General features: G+C 36.3%; 1 protein-coding gene across 7 annotated transcripts in view; it reads left to right on the top strand.

Moving 5' to 3' along the window:
• Nucleotides 1-18,067, top strand: part of AOPEP (aminopeptidase O (putative)) — a 192,399-nt gene that overhangs the window by 29,094 nt on the left and 145,238 nt on the right. The window lies entirely within an intron of this gene.

Raw genomic sequence — 18,067 nt, forward strand, 5'->3', positions numbered from 1 at the left:
TACTTGGAACATATCAAGCAGATGAGATTTCCTTACACGTTGAACTACTTAGTTCATAAACATGTAACAGATGTGTATTGAACAGAGCCTGTTATAGCATTTATCAGTAAAAACTTGAACAAATGATCTATATCTTTGCAGTGATTCTCTAACTGGATTTAAAACTGTTATCAAAATATTTCTAGCATATCTTTAAAAAACATTTCAACTGAATATATCGATTGAAATTTTAGTAGTAGATAATGGACAAAACAGATGTATGTTTTTCTATGTACATCAGAACTTCCCGTAATTTTCTCTTGCCCTAACCCAGTTTGAATGGAGAGCATTTATCTGGTGACAGATGCCAACTCAGAAATCACGAGTTCTATGGAATCAACTTTATGCTTTATTAAATCTCTGCAATCCATCTACTAGGGTCAAGTGGAGAATATACCAACATGCATATTAAATGCTGAATAGGATAATTAAAAACGTTTGTAATCAGGGCCAAGACTAAACTCATAAGTCATTTAACACAAATATCTACTTTATTTCCTTATTTTTCCTCCAAGTATCTTAGAGAGGGCTGTAAAGCACTATAAAGCAGTATGTAAGTCTAAGTGATATTGCTATTTTGTTTCTACATCTTTTGGGAATAGGGTAGGTTACGTTTTATTATTATGCTACTGTTAAATAATTGCAAATTACTAACCTTGCTGATTTATTGAAAAAGACTATCCAGTTACCAATTGATAATCCTAATTTACTTTCTGCCCATCAATGAAGTATTTGAACATGAGAAAAAACCAAAAACCTCTGTATTGTGTTTGATATCACACCCTCAGAACAAAAAGGACGCAACCTTCTTGCTGAAACTAAGGTTGCCTTTCATTCCTGTCATAATTACCAATTTATTCTGTACAGTATTTTACACTTGCTACAAAATACCTAAATCCGCCAGCTTTCTTATCCGCTTTCTTTGTAGCAATATAATAAAACTATGTTTGGAGCTTGGAGCTGATAGAGAAAGAAGTATTAATCATATCTGTCTCCTGTGATTCTGACTATGGAACTGATGAACATATGGTTTGATTGATAAATACTTGAATAGCTAAAAATGATAAATATATGTCTTCTTTATTTTAGGACTAAGCTAGAGAGTAGCTAACTGGTACCATCTGGACCAGATCTTAACTTATTTAAGCAAGGTTGGCCCTGTTTGTATTTCTTAGATGGAAGACATCTAGGCTTTTCCAGGATTGGAGAAGGAAGGAAGGAAGGAGAGAGGGAGGGAGGGAGGGAGGGAGGAAGGAAGGAAGGAAGGAAGGAAACTGTGTTTGTGTGTGCCTATGTGTCCGGGTAATCATCGGGGAGTGCTTTCAGTTCTGGAGACACTTTACCCTATATAATCTTTAACCTAGAAAAACTACTTTAGACACAAGAGAAGATGTAACATTTATTTCTTGAAACAATGTAAAAACATTCAGGCTAAACCTGGTTTTGGCGACTGGCTAAAAATAGCAAAGACTTTTTATGTTCTTCTTAGGAATTTGTGTTCTATTTTTATTCTTTTTAAAAATTGGACTTCTAATTGCATGTGGAATTGATAGCTTTCAGACTGTTTTATTGATATTTCTATACCCTCTGAAAGTTTTTTTTAATGATGTCAGAATAACCCTGAAGTTAAATGTATTAACACTTGAATATGAATGAATACATCACCCTCAGATGATATTTTTCAGTTTTCCTGCAGCTATTGACATTTGTTTAGTAGACTTCAAAGTTTTTATGAGTCAGTATTTTATCCTTTAATTCTTGAAGCAGATTCTCAGTTATGAGTATCACTGTATAATAAGGAGCCCTCCAGATGTTGTTGAACTATAATTTTCAGCATCTTTCACCATTGTTTATACTAGTTAGGACTGCTAGGATGAAGTTCCCAGATGAAGATCTGGATTATTGAACAAACAACCACATTCCAGAAGACAAAAAATGATCAGAAATTATAATTGTAAGCAGATCCATTTTTGTTTTCATGAGTCAAAATAATTGTAAACTTCTACAGATGATCACTTCTGTTGTAAATGTATAATGTGTACATTGTATCTTTACAGGATCCAGATCCTGTGATACTCTGAATGTCTTGCCTCAAGAAACATATCTAGGGGCAATCATATGAGAATGTCCTCAATGACATCTGTGCAAACAACCATGTGTGAGCAGGTATACACTTCCTGGTGTATAATCCAGAGAACATCTGGCTAAGTTCTCTACCCCGTTATTACATCCTGCTCTACATGCGGAATATTGCGGTTAGTGGTTGTACTATAATCAGCTAGCTGTTTCAGAAACATTGGTACCCCACTGCTCCGTTAGATGTGATACAACGTAAACATAGGAATGTTGAGTATCTACTCAGCTGGAAAACATGATAGGATAACAGGCTGAAATCATTTGAGGAGAGTCCTTGTATTTTCCCCCAAGTCTCCTGTATAGATTTTTGCAGGATATCTTTACTATTATTTGATAATTTGATACATACTGCTTATGATTGTAGTATTTGTTTAATATTAATTGTCTCAGTATAGCAATTATTACAAAACTTTATCCTTTATTTCAGTTGTATACAGTACCTTTCAGTCTCTTTGGGAAAACTGTAACAGGTTCACGCACTGAATGCAAAATACAGTATGTTATTTTAGTATTACAGCACAAAGATTTGAACTCTTGCACTTGTTTTTCCTCTTCAGTGAATTGTGCTACTTTTCAGCTTATTTCACTTGACACCTCTCATTGTGACAGGGTAAAAGCTGTCCAAGCACAGGTAGAACAGTTGGAAATGTTTTGGAGATTATAAAGAGGAAAATTGGGAAATTGGCAAAATTTGAAGAAGGAAAAAAGACATCTCAATCCTGTAAGATGTATTGGACTATAACTCCCAGAAACCCAGTTAGCGTAACAGTGGTCATGTTGGTTAGGGTTGATGAATGTTGTAGTTTACTGTAGTTTAATGTTGTTGTAGTGACAGAATGCTTCTGTGAGTAATGATACTTCACAGAATGTTTTCAGTATTATCTTACAGTAGCAAATAATTACTTTGAATTAATATTGATCTTACTGCAATGCTTTTAAAACTGCATTATTAGAGCAAATAACTTTCCCCCCAAAAAACCTCTGCAAGTGTTGATGGGGAAATCTTCCCCACATTTGATGGGGAAATCTTGTAACATCAGTATAAGGATGTACATCATAGAAGTTTAAAATTGGTTAAATGGTTGTTTTGATACTCAGGTGTGGGAATTTCTGGTTTGTCGGCTGCGAGCAGTAGGGATTCGCGAAGCTGTGCGATCCCCTGCCGCTAGCCGCTTTTGGGGCTCCGATCCGAAGGCTGCGGAGCAAGGCTGCCCTGCAGGGCAGCTGAAGGTAGGGGATCCGGAAAAGGGTTTGGGGTGTTGCAGACCCCCTCCTGGCAGCAGAACCCCTTTACCAAGCGGCGTAGCGGCGGTCCGTAATGGCCGCCACAAAGAAGCCGGCAGCTGGGCAAGTATGCGCAGGAGGAAGAGGAGAAAGTTTTTAAAAGTGAAAGTCTTCTTGGTCGGTCCAGGACTCTGAGATATATTTAATTTAATTCCTGGAAGTGATGGCTTTTTGGATGATTCTTTCCACAAGAGAAAGTAAGCGGCAATTCTGAGGTGCTGAAAGGAAAGTTTTACTCTCCCTCCCGCCGGAATTAACAAACGGATATTGAGAAACCTGTTTTTTTTTTCAGGTTAAACTAGCTTTATGGGATAAGTCGGAAGGAGAGGACAAAAAATATATTTATCTGGTTGGATTTTGTTGGAGGAGATGCCTTAAGGATTTGGAGACAGAAATAAAATTTTAATAAGGCTTCAAAACACAGATTTGGATTTTCTTTTTCCTTTGTCTGATACTACCCTGGAAGAGAAAGAGGAAATTTTGGCTTGGCTTGGATTGATTGAGGATTGTGGACTTTGGGATTGTCTTATTTTCTTTTGGAATATTTTGGTTGGAGTGAGAAGAAAGAGGGAAAAAAGAAAAGAAAAGATTTATAATGGCTTTCTCCTTTGAGGAACTGAGGGATGAATATGAGCAAACAAAAGCAGCCTGTAAAGATGGTATGGAAAAAGCTTTTCTATTTTTAGAAATGGCGCTGGTTAACTATGAACAGACAATGCGACAGATGGAACAACAACAAGAAGAAGAGAAGACACCATCTTTAATGAATCCCAAAATTTATCTAAGAAAGAAGGAAGGAAGAAAGCGAGGAAAATGAAGGACTTAAGATCTAAAAAAACATTTAAGAAAGAGAAAAATATGATGCAAAATAAATACAATGATAATAAACAAGAGATACTCAGGTGTGAAGCTGCCAGCCTGTCTAGTGACTGGTTTGCGATTATGTGGTGTTGTCTTCAATAGCAGAAGTTAACAGCTAAACAACTTGATTGTATTGCAATGTTGGTGTTTTAGTATTTGGCATGCACAAGGGGCTTTGATTGGGATGCTGCTGTTACCTCTGTTAAGGTAAACTTTTGCACAGTGACGCATTTAAAAATTTTTGGGAACACAACTCTTTATTGCTAGCCAGCATGGCTAATAGATAGAAAATCTTTTTGTTATAGTTTCAACCTAGAATATTTTGGGGAAGGTTGGAATAATCTGGTAAAAATGCCATCCTTTGCTGAAATAGCTATAATTTGCTATTTCATGTTTAACGTACACTAGATTTTTGTATTGTGTGTGTAGTCTTCCAGATGTGTTAAAATCAGCTTCCTCTCTTCTTAGCAGCATAACTATGATAAATGATAATCAGAGTTGCAAACAACCATAGGAGGGCCACACAATTTTCATCCCAATGTTGACAGTGTAAATTTCTCATTGGCCTACTGCAGGAGTACCCAACGCTGGTAATTTTAACACCTGTTGACTTCAACTCCCAGAATTCCTCAGCCACCATGGCTGGCTAGGAAATTCTAGGAGTTGAAGTTCACATGTCTTAAAATTGCCACTCTGGTTGGACACTCCTGGCCTCCTATATGATGTTTCAATTGCCCTTGTCTTACTTTAGATTTGTGATTGTGTAGCACAACATCCAGGGTTGGGATTCAAATTTTTTAACAACTGGTTCTGTGGGCGTGGCTTAGTTGGTGGGCATGGCCAACTCAATATCACTCACATCAAGGCACCATCTCCTCCCCTGGCCTCTCATGACTGTGGGGATGCTGCAACAGTTGTAAGTGTGAAAAAGGGTCATAAGTCACTTTTTTCAGTGCCATTGTAACTTTGAATGGTCACTCCACACAAGCAAAGTACCAGCAAAGAAGAGGAAAAAACTCCAGAGATGTTCCTGAGACAGGAAGTCTAGTCCTGCCAAGAATGGGTTAACGGAGAGGCAGTTTCTGTCAGCAACACCAAAATCTTTCCTTCCTGCCTTCCTTACAGGATTAGACCAGTAATTTCTTCTAACAACTGGGTCTCCGAACTGCTTAGAATGTTAACCGGTTCTAGTGAATAGGTGCGAAATGGTAGAATCCCACCCCAACAACATCTTATGTTAGGACCCAGTAGTCTAACTCATTAAGGAGAATACAAACACCTCCCCCTTTTGCCTTTTTACTGCTGCCTGGAATACTTTCCTCATAAAATGTAGGGGATTTTTACATTTGTTTAGAATCTAGGTTTAGATTAAGTAAATTGATTTGTGATAAAACAGGAAAAACAAAATTACAAAGAGTTAAAATTCTACTTGTGTACATATTTATTCTTTTCCCTCAAATCCACAGTATGGGCACATATACACTGAGTTAAATTAAAGTAAAGAAAATGAGTTGGACTTAGGTCAGTGGCATCCCTTGATTTATATCTGTAGGAAATGGAAAGGGAACGTTGCCAAAGAATTCTTAACTAGGAAGCTAACATATAGGATTTGTTTAGATTGGATGATTTTAAGTTTTAAAAATGTTTATATAGCAGTGTATGTTTACATTCATTAAAGCCATTTCATTCAATCATAGACCTCAGCACACACAAACTTAATGCATATTTTCAGGAACAAGTAAACATTTGATACCCATTAAAATGATGGCTAGGTTTGTAATAGCATATCTTTATTGAGAAACAATTTATGAAACACATAGGAAACCCTGATGTGTTAATTTTGTGTATAAAGTAAGAATGTGGGTAATTTATATAAGTATATTCTATTTTCTTAAAGCAACAATTTATAAATGTATTTTTGTTTCTTTATGTGATTGCTGTTTTAATTTTAGAACGTTTGGCTTCCGTTTCTTTCATGGCTACTTCTTTCTAGTACTGCTCTTGGCAGACTGGATTGTATTTATTCTGGAAATAAATGTAAACTTCCTATCCTAGCCTAATAATCCTAGATAGTTTAGAATCACTAAGTCCAGCACCAATGGTTAATCTTACTCAATTTCTAATCCTTAATTTGCAGGGTTTTTAGTCCCCTTTCTCCTTTATCCCTGCTGTTTGCAAAAAAAATGAAAAATATGTACATGGGGAGAAATATGGCAGCTATAAGCCACAATAGCGCAATGGTTGTAGTGCAGTACTACAGGCTACTTTTGCTGACTGCCAGCTGTCTGGAATTTAGCAGTTCATATCTCACCATGCTCAAGGTTGACTCAGCCTTCCATCCTTCTGAGGTGGGTAAAATAAGAACTCAAATTGTTGAGGGCAATATGCTGACTTTGCAAACTGCTTAGAAAGGACTGTAAAAGCATGTGAAGCGGTATATAAGTCTAAGTGCTATTTTTCATGTTTCTCCAGCCTAGCATCGCCCTACTATATTTTTTACAAACATGCATAGAATTAAGGCTACAAATATTCCTTGTTTTAATTGAGCCTTGAATTATAGTCATAAATTGTTGCAGTCGTTAGGTGGGTCACCACATGATTGGACTTGACTTTATGACAGCTGTGGCGGCTCAGTGGTTAGAATGCAGTATGGCATCCTTCTGAGGTCAGTAAAATGGGACCCAAATTGTTGGGGGCGATATGCTGGCTCTGTAAACCACGTAAAGAGGGCTGTAAAGTACTGTGAAGTGGTATGTAAGTCTAAGTTCTATTGCTATTTGTTGCATTAAGCAAATAATTTGTATGTTAAGCAAATTCATTTTGCCAAATGGGTGGGGGTGTTTTTGCTGAAAATTGGAAGTAACATGGCCCCTGGACTCTGCCAATGACTGTAAAAGTGAGCTTATTGTCCAGCTTCCAAAATTCAATCATGTGACGGGGATGCAGTAGTCGTAACTTTCAAATTGGGTCATAAGCACCTCTGGGAGGGTCCATCAAAACTTTGAATGGTTCTTAAACTACTGAACATAGGTTGACTACCCAAAATCAACTAAATGCTAATCAGGATTGTATAGCTTTAAGTCAAATAGAATGATTATATATTATTTTGTATATTTGTTTATAATTGTGTAAAATTATTTTTAAAATGTTGTACGTCTTTAAATTATAATGAAATGGATAACTTGGTCCAGGCCTTCCAGGTAATTCATTGGGTTTCCCCCCCGAAATAATAATTAATAATCAATTGGGCCTTTACTTTTAGGTCTAGATCAGGGATGTCCAACCTTGGCAACTTTAAGACGTGTGATCTTCACCTCCCAGAATTCCATAATTCCCACTTCCCAGTTCTGGGAGTTGAAGTCCACAAGACTTAAAATTGCAAAGGTTGAACATACCTGGTCTAAGACAGAAGAGTAGCAAGTACAATTCTGGTGGCTGTTATTTTATTCCTTTCCCTAATATCTTGTGTAGCTCCCACAGAAACCAGGACAAATTTAGCAAAGAATTATATTGTGTTCCAAAACATGGTAGCATGTAAAGATACTACAGTATAGTTGACACTTTCTAAGTCAGCAAGAGTTCCAGTTCACAATGTCTCCTCAGTCAAATCTTATGCTCTTTTGCAATGCTGCCCTCTTAGAAGATAATACTTGAATTTCTTCTTATCTCTAACTCTTAAAATGTCTATTGATGACAGATGATTGTTGACATTCACTGCATTCCTGCCTTCCCATTCAGATAAGTTCACCAAGCTTGGCTAGAATTTCTAACCACTAACCCATCTGGGTTTTTGCAGGGAATTATAATCAATCTCATTGTGTAGAGTTATAATAATACATGGATTTTAAGTGGTTGAAATTACAGACAAAGGCAGATGGATGGGTGATATTTCAGTAGGATAAATCAATACATGTAATAATTACAAAACATTGTTTACATACATGTATATGGTAGATATGTTAATTGGGCCGTTTCTGATATAGTTAGTCGAAGTGATCTACACAGTACAGGTAGGCCTTTGACTTATGATCATAAATGGAACTTCTTTTGCCAACCATGTAGACATTGAGTGTGTTGCATGCAATTTTACAATGTTTTTACCATGGCAGTTGCATCCTGCTTACCCAATTGAATTTGCTCATTGGAAGCCCTCTAGGACCTAGGATGCTGCAGCCATTGTAAAATACGTGCTGGTTTGCCAAGTGCCAAATTTTTGATCATGTCACTGTGGTGATGCTGTAATAGTTTTGAGTGGAAAGCCCTGACATAAATGACTTTTTTTAGCACTGTTGTAATTTCAAATAGTGATTAAGTGAATGATTGTAAGTTGAGGATGACCTGTTCAGTATAGAAAACAGGAATGAATGAGTAAAAGATCCATCCCCCATGGAAAAGCTGCTACTGCTTCTATCTCTTATTTATTTATTTCATGTATGTTCCAGTTTTTCTTTAGGGGCTCCAGATGGTATGCATGGGACCACTTCTCATTTTATTTACAGTACAAGTGAGAGTAGGTTGGGCTCAAATATTGGCCCAAACTCACCCTGTAATCTCTGTGATTAAATGGAGATTTTAACTCAGATTTCTTTTTATCCAAATCCACCATTATATTCTAGTTCAATATGAATTCAGCTACAATCACGCTACGCAAGTAGAGTGCAGTGAATGAATGCTGGGATAAAATTCCTTCCTTCCTTCCTTCCTTCCTTCCTTCCTTCCTTCCTTCCTTCCTTCCTTCCTTCCTTCCTTCCTCCCTCCCTCCTTCCTTCCTTCCTTCCTTCCTTCCTTCCTTCCTTCCTTTCTCTCTCTCTACCCCCCCTCTGGAAAACAATTGTTTCATTTAATCTAAAAATGGTATACCCTGTGGGATGGGAGGCAGAATGCTCTTGACAACATGTGCAAATAAAGTTGGGAAGAGGACACTATTTAAAAAAAAAAAATAGGCATTATATATTAACTTGGGATCCAGAAAGACATAATCTATAGCAGGAGTCCCCAAGTCCTGGACTACGACCCAGTACTAGGTCGTGGCCCATGTGGAAGTTGGCTGCTGAAGCAGCGGGCAAACGTCATGCACACAGCTCCACTTACACAAGCAGCAAGTGCACACGCTCGCTTTCCACTTGTGCGGAACCGTCCCCACCTCCCACCAGTCCACAAAGCCACAAAGGTTGGGGAATGTTAATATATACTATATAATATAATATTAGTAGTTTCAACCTATTTTCTATTTAAAATGCATTCAAATTGGCGAATGAATGAACTTTAGTTTACCTTGATTAAATTTTAAACAAGAAGATTGGTAATAAATATTCTACAGAGTTCAACTATGTACCGTAGAACTTCATAAATTAATGTAAAAGGCTTATGTTGTCTTACAGTTTTATAATTCATAAGTCTCTTATGACAATGAAATCTATGAAAGCTACTTCTACAATAATGGAAGTTCTCAATGTACCTCAAACACTTCATTTACATGATTGTAAGCTCTATGTGGTCTAGAATAATTGTAGTTCACAGTACTCATTTTCAGTTGCATAAACTTTTCTGAATATATCCTTGTTCTATGCTTAGAAAAGCTTGTACAGCCCCAGTAATGTGTACCTTGTAGGATAATTTATTGAAAGTAGAAATTATTTGCTTTTCTCTGAAACATATCCATTGCTATCATTTTGAAAATGTGATTTCGTGACATAGCGATATTTATTTCTCTTTCAAAATTTCTTTCTAATGTAAGACTGTTCTATAGTTTATTAGTGAACCCATTTCCGGAACACCAAGCGTTGTGTCACCTATATAGCTCCAAAATTTCAATGGTTTCAAATAACTTGTTGGGGGGAGCCTTAGGGAGGGACTTAAGAAACCTTTTTCCAGTGTTATGGAAAAAGATGAAAGCTGTTCAAATGAAATGGAATGGAGAATGGAAGAAGACAGGAAAACAGAATGCTTAGAAATAAGATGCAAACAAGAACCTCCATTTGGTAATTCCAAGGAATGAAGGCTAAATTATGGAGTTATATAAGTGAAAGACCCAACTTATGTCAATGGTATAAGCTTTCTTGTGATTCCCATTAAATATATTTTAGCACCTAATTGATTTGATTGATCTAAGAAAAATGAGCAGGATCAGACTTGTTTAGTGCTTGAATACTAAATGTTAGAGAAATAAACTAATTCATAGACTAATCTTAGAGATGTATAGACTAACCACCCAGAATCATTGGGAGACAGGTGGTATATTAATATTAATAATAATAATAATAAGAGAAAAAAGAACCTTGGAGAAGAGAAGGGCACACTAATACACCTATTACTGTCAAGTTAGGTTCATATAGCAGGCATTGTAGTTATTCAAGGGAAGCTTTACTTAAACTCCTAACAAGTAATATTATCAGGAGAAGATGTACAGGTAATCCTCAATTTACGACCACAATTGAGCCCAAAAATTTTATTGCTAAGCAAAACATTTATTAAGTGAGTTTTCTTTCTTGACAAAGCTGTTAAGTGAATTGCCACAGTTGTTAAGTTAGTACGGTTGTTGAATGAAACTGACTTAGCTTGTCAGAAGGCTGCAAAAGGGGATCACATGACCCCAGGACACTGCAACCATCATAAATATGACTCAGTTGCCAAGTGTCTAAATTTTGATCCTGTAACCATGGGGATGCAATGGTCATAAGTGTGGGAAACTGTCATAAGTCACATTTTTAGTGACATTGAAACTTTGAATGATCAATAACAATTAACTTTGAACAATAAATGAACTGTTGTAAGTTAAGGACTATCTGTACTACTACTACTTTCCCAAACAACCCTTCCCTCAAGATTTTGCATATATAAATTTACATAGGTTATCCTGTGGTGACTCTGGGCAGCACACACTACATTTTCCCTTTGCTCTGTGAGTAATAATTACAGAAATTGGTGTGGAATGCCTATCTATAAATGTAGTGATGCTAAACAATTTGTCGGTCTTTAAGTGGGGGGTTAAATAATTCCCTAACAAGAAGAAAAACAAGATAACAGAAAGGAGAAACGAAATAACATGATGAATCAACAAATTACAATTGCCATTCATTTTATGCCTAAAGAGCAAACAAATGTACACACATATTGTAGCAGCTTCTCCTACTTTTTCTTTTTTTACACTTTCCCACCCTAAAACCAGCCATTAAGGTAATTAAGTCTTAATAGTTTTCAGGAGTGTTAACAAAGAAGGATGTAGTCTAATTACTGGAGAATAAGATTATCAGTAGCTGTTTTTTATTATCAGTAGAATGGAATGTATGCAGTAGATTCTTAATATCAGTTGAGAGGAAAATGCTGTTGTAGTTGTGTCCTGTTTGTGGGTGTACCATTAACATTTTGTTAACCCCTGAAAAAAACAACTGATAGAGTAATAATATCTTCCTACCTGATTCTACCTGTTAGAATTTAAATACAAATATTCATTCATACTGAACCATCAAATTAGACGAGTTGTGATATAGCATCTTAGGCAAATTGTGATATAGCATCTTATTTTCTTAGCCATTATGAAAAAGTTAAACCTTGATGATCAGTATTGAATTCTACAGTTATTATTTTTGTCAAGGAAAAATCACAAGTTGAATTGGTATTACATAAATGATGCTGTTACTCAGATACAATGGTAAAAAAGATATTAATTATTCCTAACTCTCATAAAATTCTTGTGTCGCAATTTATAAGCATGATTGAGGACTTTAGGCTTCATAAGAAGAATGTGGCAACCAACATGTTCTTCTGTATACAGGAAATATGTATAATTTAATTTTTCAGCAAGCAACTATATAGCGTCCAGGGTAATACTTATCTCGAGCATCTTTTGATAACTACAATTTTCATTTAGAATATGGATTTTATAAATGAAATTTAATTACCCTCCAATTTAATAAGTAAGTATATTGCATAGTATTCAAAGTTAAGATTTTCAAACTATATTTTTGGAACTCTCTAGTTAATACTATTTTAAAATCTCAGCTTTTAAAGCTCACATTTTGTTCAGAAGCCAAATTGTTTTCTGACCTTATTTGCTTCACTGTTCCATCTAGAATTGCATAATATGTGGGTTGCTGTGAAGTTGTTACAAATTGGAGGGCTGATATAATATGAAATGAGGCACCTCGCCTGAATGTTGCTTTTGTTCCTTCTTTAACAAATTAGCATGTTGACATTTGTCACTGATGGATTTTATTATTTGCTGAAAGGGATTTGGGAGGGTTTGACAGCATGAATGGTTTGTCCTACAGACTTTAAGAATCGATAAAGGCATCTTTGTTCTTTGTGCAAAACACACAACAGATATCTTATTGACTGATACACATAAAAAGGAAGGCTTGTATACTTGTCTCACAAAATAAGCTAAGAAAATGATTTTGAAGCCATTGCTTATTCTGTGTTCCCCTTCCCCATGTGTCTTTCTTTTTATTATTTGCAACTCCCAAATAAGGAGAATTAGTAAACGTTCATTCAGTAAATATAAAGCATTCTATTTTGCATCCCGTGCAGTTTGCATATGGTTTGCAGAAGCAGATAAATCAAAAAAATGAGTCATACATAATAGTTGGTTTATTGTAAAAAAAATCAGAGGAGGTCTAAGGTAGATGTTTAAAAAGCCTGAATCATTATAATGAGGGCATAAGAAACTGTGTTCTTAGAAAATATTTGCATGTCGAGATGGATTGAGTGACATTGTTGTATTGCTTGTTTTATGTGGAAAAAAAGACATCTGATTAGTAGATTCTGACCTCCCCTCAATAACCTGAAAGTCTGAAGAAGACTCAATCAGCTATGCATAATGCGCATAATGAAGCAGGTGGAGGATTCTTTAGTCCAATTTACTTACTGAAGTATATGCTGGCATAAAAATAAAGATTAATTAGATACGAACTAACTTACTAAGTAATAAGAAATCTCTCTGCTTTTCTTGCAAACAAGGCATTATTGTCTGGTTCTCAAGATGAAGTAAACGAGGTAAATTTAGTTTGACAGTGATAATACTTCTTTAACGCTTAAAGTTGAAACGAATTTTGTGCAGTTGAGATAACGACTACTACTCATTTTTTGTTTCTTTGCTTTTAAAAGCTTTTTCCAGGGTACAAATAATTTATAGCAGTATTTCTGATAAGGCTTAATTCAGTTCTAGGTAGAGAACAAAGTCTGGAAATTGCTAAAGTTGCAAGGGGTTGAAACAGTAATTGAAATAGATTTATTGGAAGTGGAATTGCAAATACTTTGGGGTGACCATACAAGTGGGGAGTTTTAGGAATTACACTCATAACACAACTGGAGGATGCTAGGTTGGGAAAAGTTAAACTAGAGACAATTCTGTATCAGTAAAAAGCTCATATTCCTGACTATTAAGATTCATATTCCTGACTATTAAGATTACACATATGACATGCATAAGAAATTTACACACCTTATGATTGTTAGTAGACTTGTGGAAATAATGCTACGAAACAAAGACTGCAAATGGGAAACATTTCTTAATTGTGATCTATTGCTAGTTTTTTGGTATAGTTTTCTCCTTGGAGAAAGGCTCCTAGCTATAACTGTAGAGGTAATAGAGGACATTACTCACTGTGTCCTCCAGTGACCCATTTAAAGGGAGACCAAGATCAAAATATTGATGGTAGAGAAACTTAGAGTGTTCAGATCTTGAAAGATTGAATTAACTTCTCATAGATGTGTTTCTGGCTATTGTAGTAGTCAGGCTGCTACATTTGTTTAGTTGTAATTTAAACTTACAAAGCATTAAACTCTTAGCAGGAGCCCAGATTTTAGCTTGATTTGATCTTATATCTAGCATTCTTTTTATCATAGTTTTTTCTTTTACAACAATAAACTCCGCAATTATTTATTTATTTATTTATTTTATTTGTCAATTGCTTACAAGATAATAGGAATAAGTAAAAAACATAGTTATGAATACATGAAATGGGTACATATAAGAAAAATAAAAGAAACAATAGAACAGGGATGGTAGGCATGTTGGTGCGCTTATGCACGCCCCCTACAGACCTCTTAGGAAAGGGGTGAGGTCAATAGTAGACAGTCTTAGGTTAAAGTTTTTGGGGTTTGGGGAAGAAACTACAGAGTCAGGTAGAGTATTCCAGACATTGACCACTCTGTTGCTGAAGTCGTATTTCCTGCAATCAAGTTTGGTGCGGTTAACCTTGAGTTTGTATCTATTGTGTGCTCTTGTGTTGTTATGGTTGAAGCTGAAGTATTCATTGACAGGTAGTACATTGCAATGTATGATTTTATATACCATACTTAGATCAGACCAAAGACGGCGTAATTCAAGGTTTTCTAGGTCTAGAATTTCAAGTCTGGTGGCATAAGGTATTCTACAACAAGTAGAGGAGTGGAGAACTCTTCTTGTGAAATATTTCTGGACTTTCTCAACTGTGCTAATATCAGATACGTAATGTGGGTTCCAGACTGATGAGCTGTATTCAAGTATTGGTCTAGCAAATGTTTTGTATGCTCTAGTTAGTAGTGTGATATTACCAGAGAAAAAGCTATGTAGGATTAGGTTAACAACTCTTAATGCCTTTTTGGCTATGTAGTTACAGTGGGCTCTAGCACTTAGATCATTAGAGATGAGTATTCCAAGGTCCTTTACACAGCCTGGATCATCAACTAGATCTTGAGTATTCAGCTTGTATTTTATTTTCTGATTTTTTTTTGCCAATATGTAGGACAGAGCATTTATTTGTTGAGATTTGAAGTTGCCATTTGTTTGACCATTCTGATACATAGTCAAGATCTTTTTGAAGGGTAGTAGTATTGTCTGTGGTATTGAACAGCTTTACATCATCAGCGAAAAGAATACAGTTGCTCTTAATATGATCACAGAGGTCATTTATGTAGCGTATGAAGAAAGTTGGTCCTAGAACACTGCCTTGGGGGACACCACTGTTGACAGGTACAGAATTTGATAGGACACTCCCAATTTTGACCATTTGTTGTCTGTTTGACAGAAATGCTTCTATCCAGTTATGCAGTTGTCCAGAGATACCATAAGATTTTAGTTTTAGGAGTAGTTTGTCGTGTACCACTGAATCAAAGGCTTTACAGAAGTCTATGTAGATTGCGTCTATTGCTTTGCCCTGATCGAGTTGTGTAGTCCATATGTTTTTGCAGTGTAAGAGTTGCAGATTACAGGATAGCTTTTTCCTGAAACCAAATAGTTTATTGGAGCGTAGGTTGTTTGTCTCTAAGTGGAGGATAATGGATTGGTTAATAATTGATTCCATGACTTTACAGGTGATGCAGCATAAGGAGATTGGTCTGTAATTTTCAACTAGGCTGGGGTCTCCCTTTTTGAAGATGGGGATGACCGTGGCTTGTGACCATAGTTTTGGCAAGGAGCTGGTCCTGAAAGATTTTTCAAAGATTATGCTTAGAGGTTCGGCTAGGGCAGTGGATAGCTTTTTTAAGAAGTAGGCACATATTCCATCCGGTCCAATAGATAGAGATGGCTTTAGATTGCGTAGTTTTTCAACATTGTCTTCTGTAAAATCAATATGTATTAGATCATTGTAGTTGTCTGTGGTTCGGCTAGGAAATACTGGGCATGATCCATTGCTGTTTACAAATACTGAGCCGAAGAATGTGTTAAAGATGTTGGCTTTAATGGTGTTGTCGTTGCAGTCTTTACCATTAGGTCCTATCAGGGGTGGGATGGACCTTGAGTCTTTTAGTTTGTTGTTTAGAAAATTGTAAAAAGCGCGGGTGGAATTGGTGCATAGAAGGTTTTCCTCTTGTTTAATGTGATAATTGGTGCATTCAGTCTTTATCTGGTGGCATAAATTTTTGTATCGGCTTCTGAAATTGGCAATGTGACCAGATTTGTTTTTCCGCCAGAGTGATCTCTTTTTGGATTGAAGTTTCCTTATTGTTATGGGTAATCAGTTTTTTTTGTTTCGGGAGTTGTTAATGGTACATATAGTTTGAAGACTCTTTTGACTTCAAGTAAAAATATGTTGTAATGATCTTCAACAGTATTGCATCCAATGAATAGAGATTGCCAATCAAGGGATGAGAGATCGTTGTCTATAAGATCATAGTTGCCTTTTTTGAAGTTATAATTGGGGGTTACGTCATTGTGATGATTTTTGTGTAGGCGTATGTTGAGACAAAAGTCAATCATATTGTGGGCGCTGCTGGAAAAGGATTTAGTTTGTATTCCATAAATTAAATTCAAACTATTGCAGAAGATGAGATCGAGGCAGTTGTTTAGTCTAGTGTTGTTGGTTACTAGTTGTTCCAGTCCCAGATTTGTAACAGCATTGTAGAAGGTTGCGTGTATGGGTTCAGTTGTACATTCATTTAGGGTCCAGTTAATATGAGGTAGATTGAAGTCACCAAGAAAGATAAAAATGTGTGGGCAGGATGCTGCCCATGTTAGTAGTGTATTTAGCTTGTTTACATGTTTGATGTCATAATCAGGTGGTCTGTAACATAGTAAGAATCGAAATGTGATATTTAAGGATAGTTCACAGATGATGGTCTCAGGAAGAGCAAGCTCCTGGGTAACTTGGATGTTTTTTAGATGTAGGGACTTTTTATAGAAGATAACAACACCACCTCCTCTACGAATTTCACGATCTGATCAGTAAACATGATAGTCTCTTATTGTGGTAATGGAGTCAGGGAGAGATGCATTGAGCCATGTTTCACAGACAAATATGATTTCAATGCCACAGTAAACTTCAAACAGTTGGTAATGTTGTAAGTCAATGGGATGGTTGTAAGTCAAGTCCCTGTATTTTAAGTGTCTGCATATTTTCCAAAAATTAATATTAAACTGAAGTAATCTATTGAGCTGGATCCGTTGCAATAAAAGATTGCCATGTGCTTTAAATGCAGTATCTCTAGAGTTAATTTATTAGAAGCCCTAATTGGGCACTACATAAATCTGTTTAGACAAGTGTAAGTTTGGTAGATTAATAGTCTTAACTGACATAGTGTATGAAAAAGGATGTGCAATTGCAATGCATTATGGTGATAATTTGGCTTGTTATTTTGCTAATTGCCAAACAAATCATAGAAATACAGAATAATTGTAGCATGTTTTTCTTCCTAATGAATGGCAAAATTTGGGATTCTCATTTGATTCTCTTTAAACGTTGGCATAATTTCAAGGGAGCTGTGCATCCATGATTAGTTTTTGCACAGAATTGCTAAAGGTTCATGGATTTGATTTCATTGAGGGCTGCATCAAGGTTGTGTTTGACCTCGGGGGTGCTGGGGTAAGTGTGGCCAGTGTGGGCATGGCCAGCTTGATGTCACTCATGTCAGGCGCCTGTGGTGGCCCTTGCACTCTGCCAGAGAAAATGGGCTTCTGAGCTCCATTTTCCCTGGCAGAGGGTTACAGGAGGCTGTCCCAGCTGAAAATGGAGCTCGGGAGGGCCACGTGCGGCTCTCCTGAGCTCCTTTTTCTCTGGCAGAGGTATCACGGGTTAGTCCTTCACTGTTTCCAGGGTGGCCTCGCAAGCCAGATCTAAGCATCCCTTAAATTTGACACTCCTGTTCTTTTTTTTTTTTAAATATAGTTTATTAATTTTTACAATTAAAACCAGTCACAATACATACACAAATAAGCAAAAGAAAGAAAGAAAAAAAGAAAGAAGAAAGAAGAGGAAGAGAGGGAAAGAATTTTGAGAAAAGAAAGAAAGAAAGAGGTTACAGGATTAAAAGTATTCTTATTTTAACA

Source organism: Notechis scutatus, chromosome 2 (assembly GCF_049901735.1).
Source record: "Notechis scutatus isolate UNSWTSFEM ecotype Mainland chromosome 2, rNotScu1.2, whole genome shotgun sequence".
Lineage (NCBI taxonomy): Eukaryota > Metazoa > Chordata > Lepidosauria > Squamata > Elapidae > Notechis > Notechis scutatus.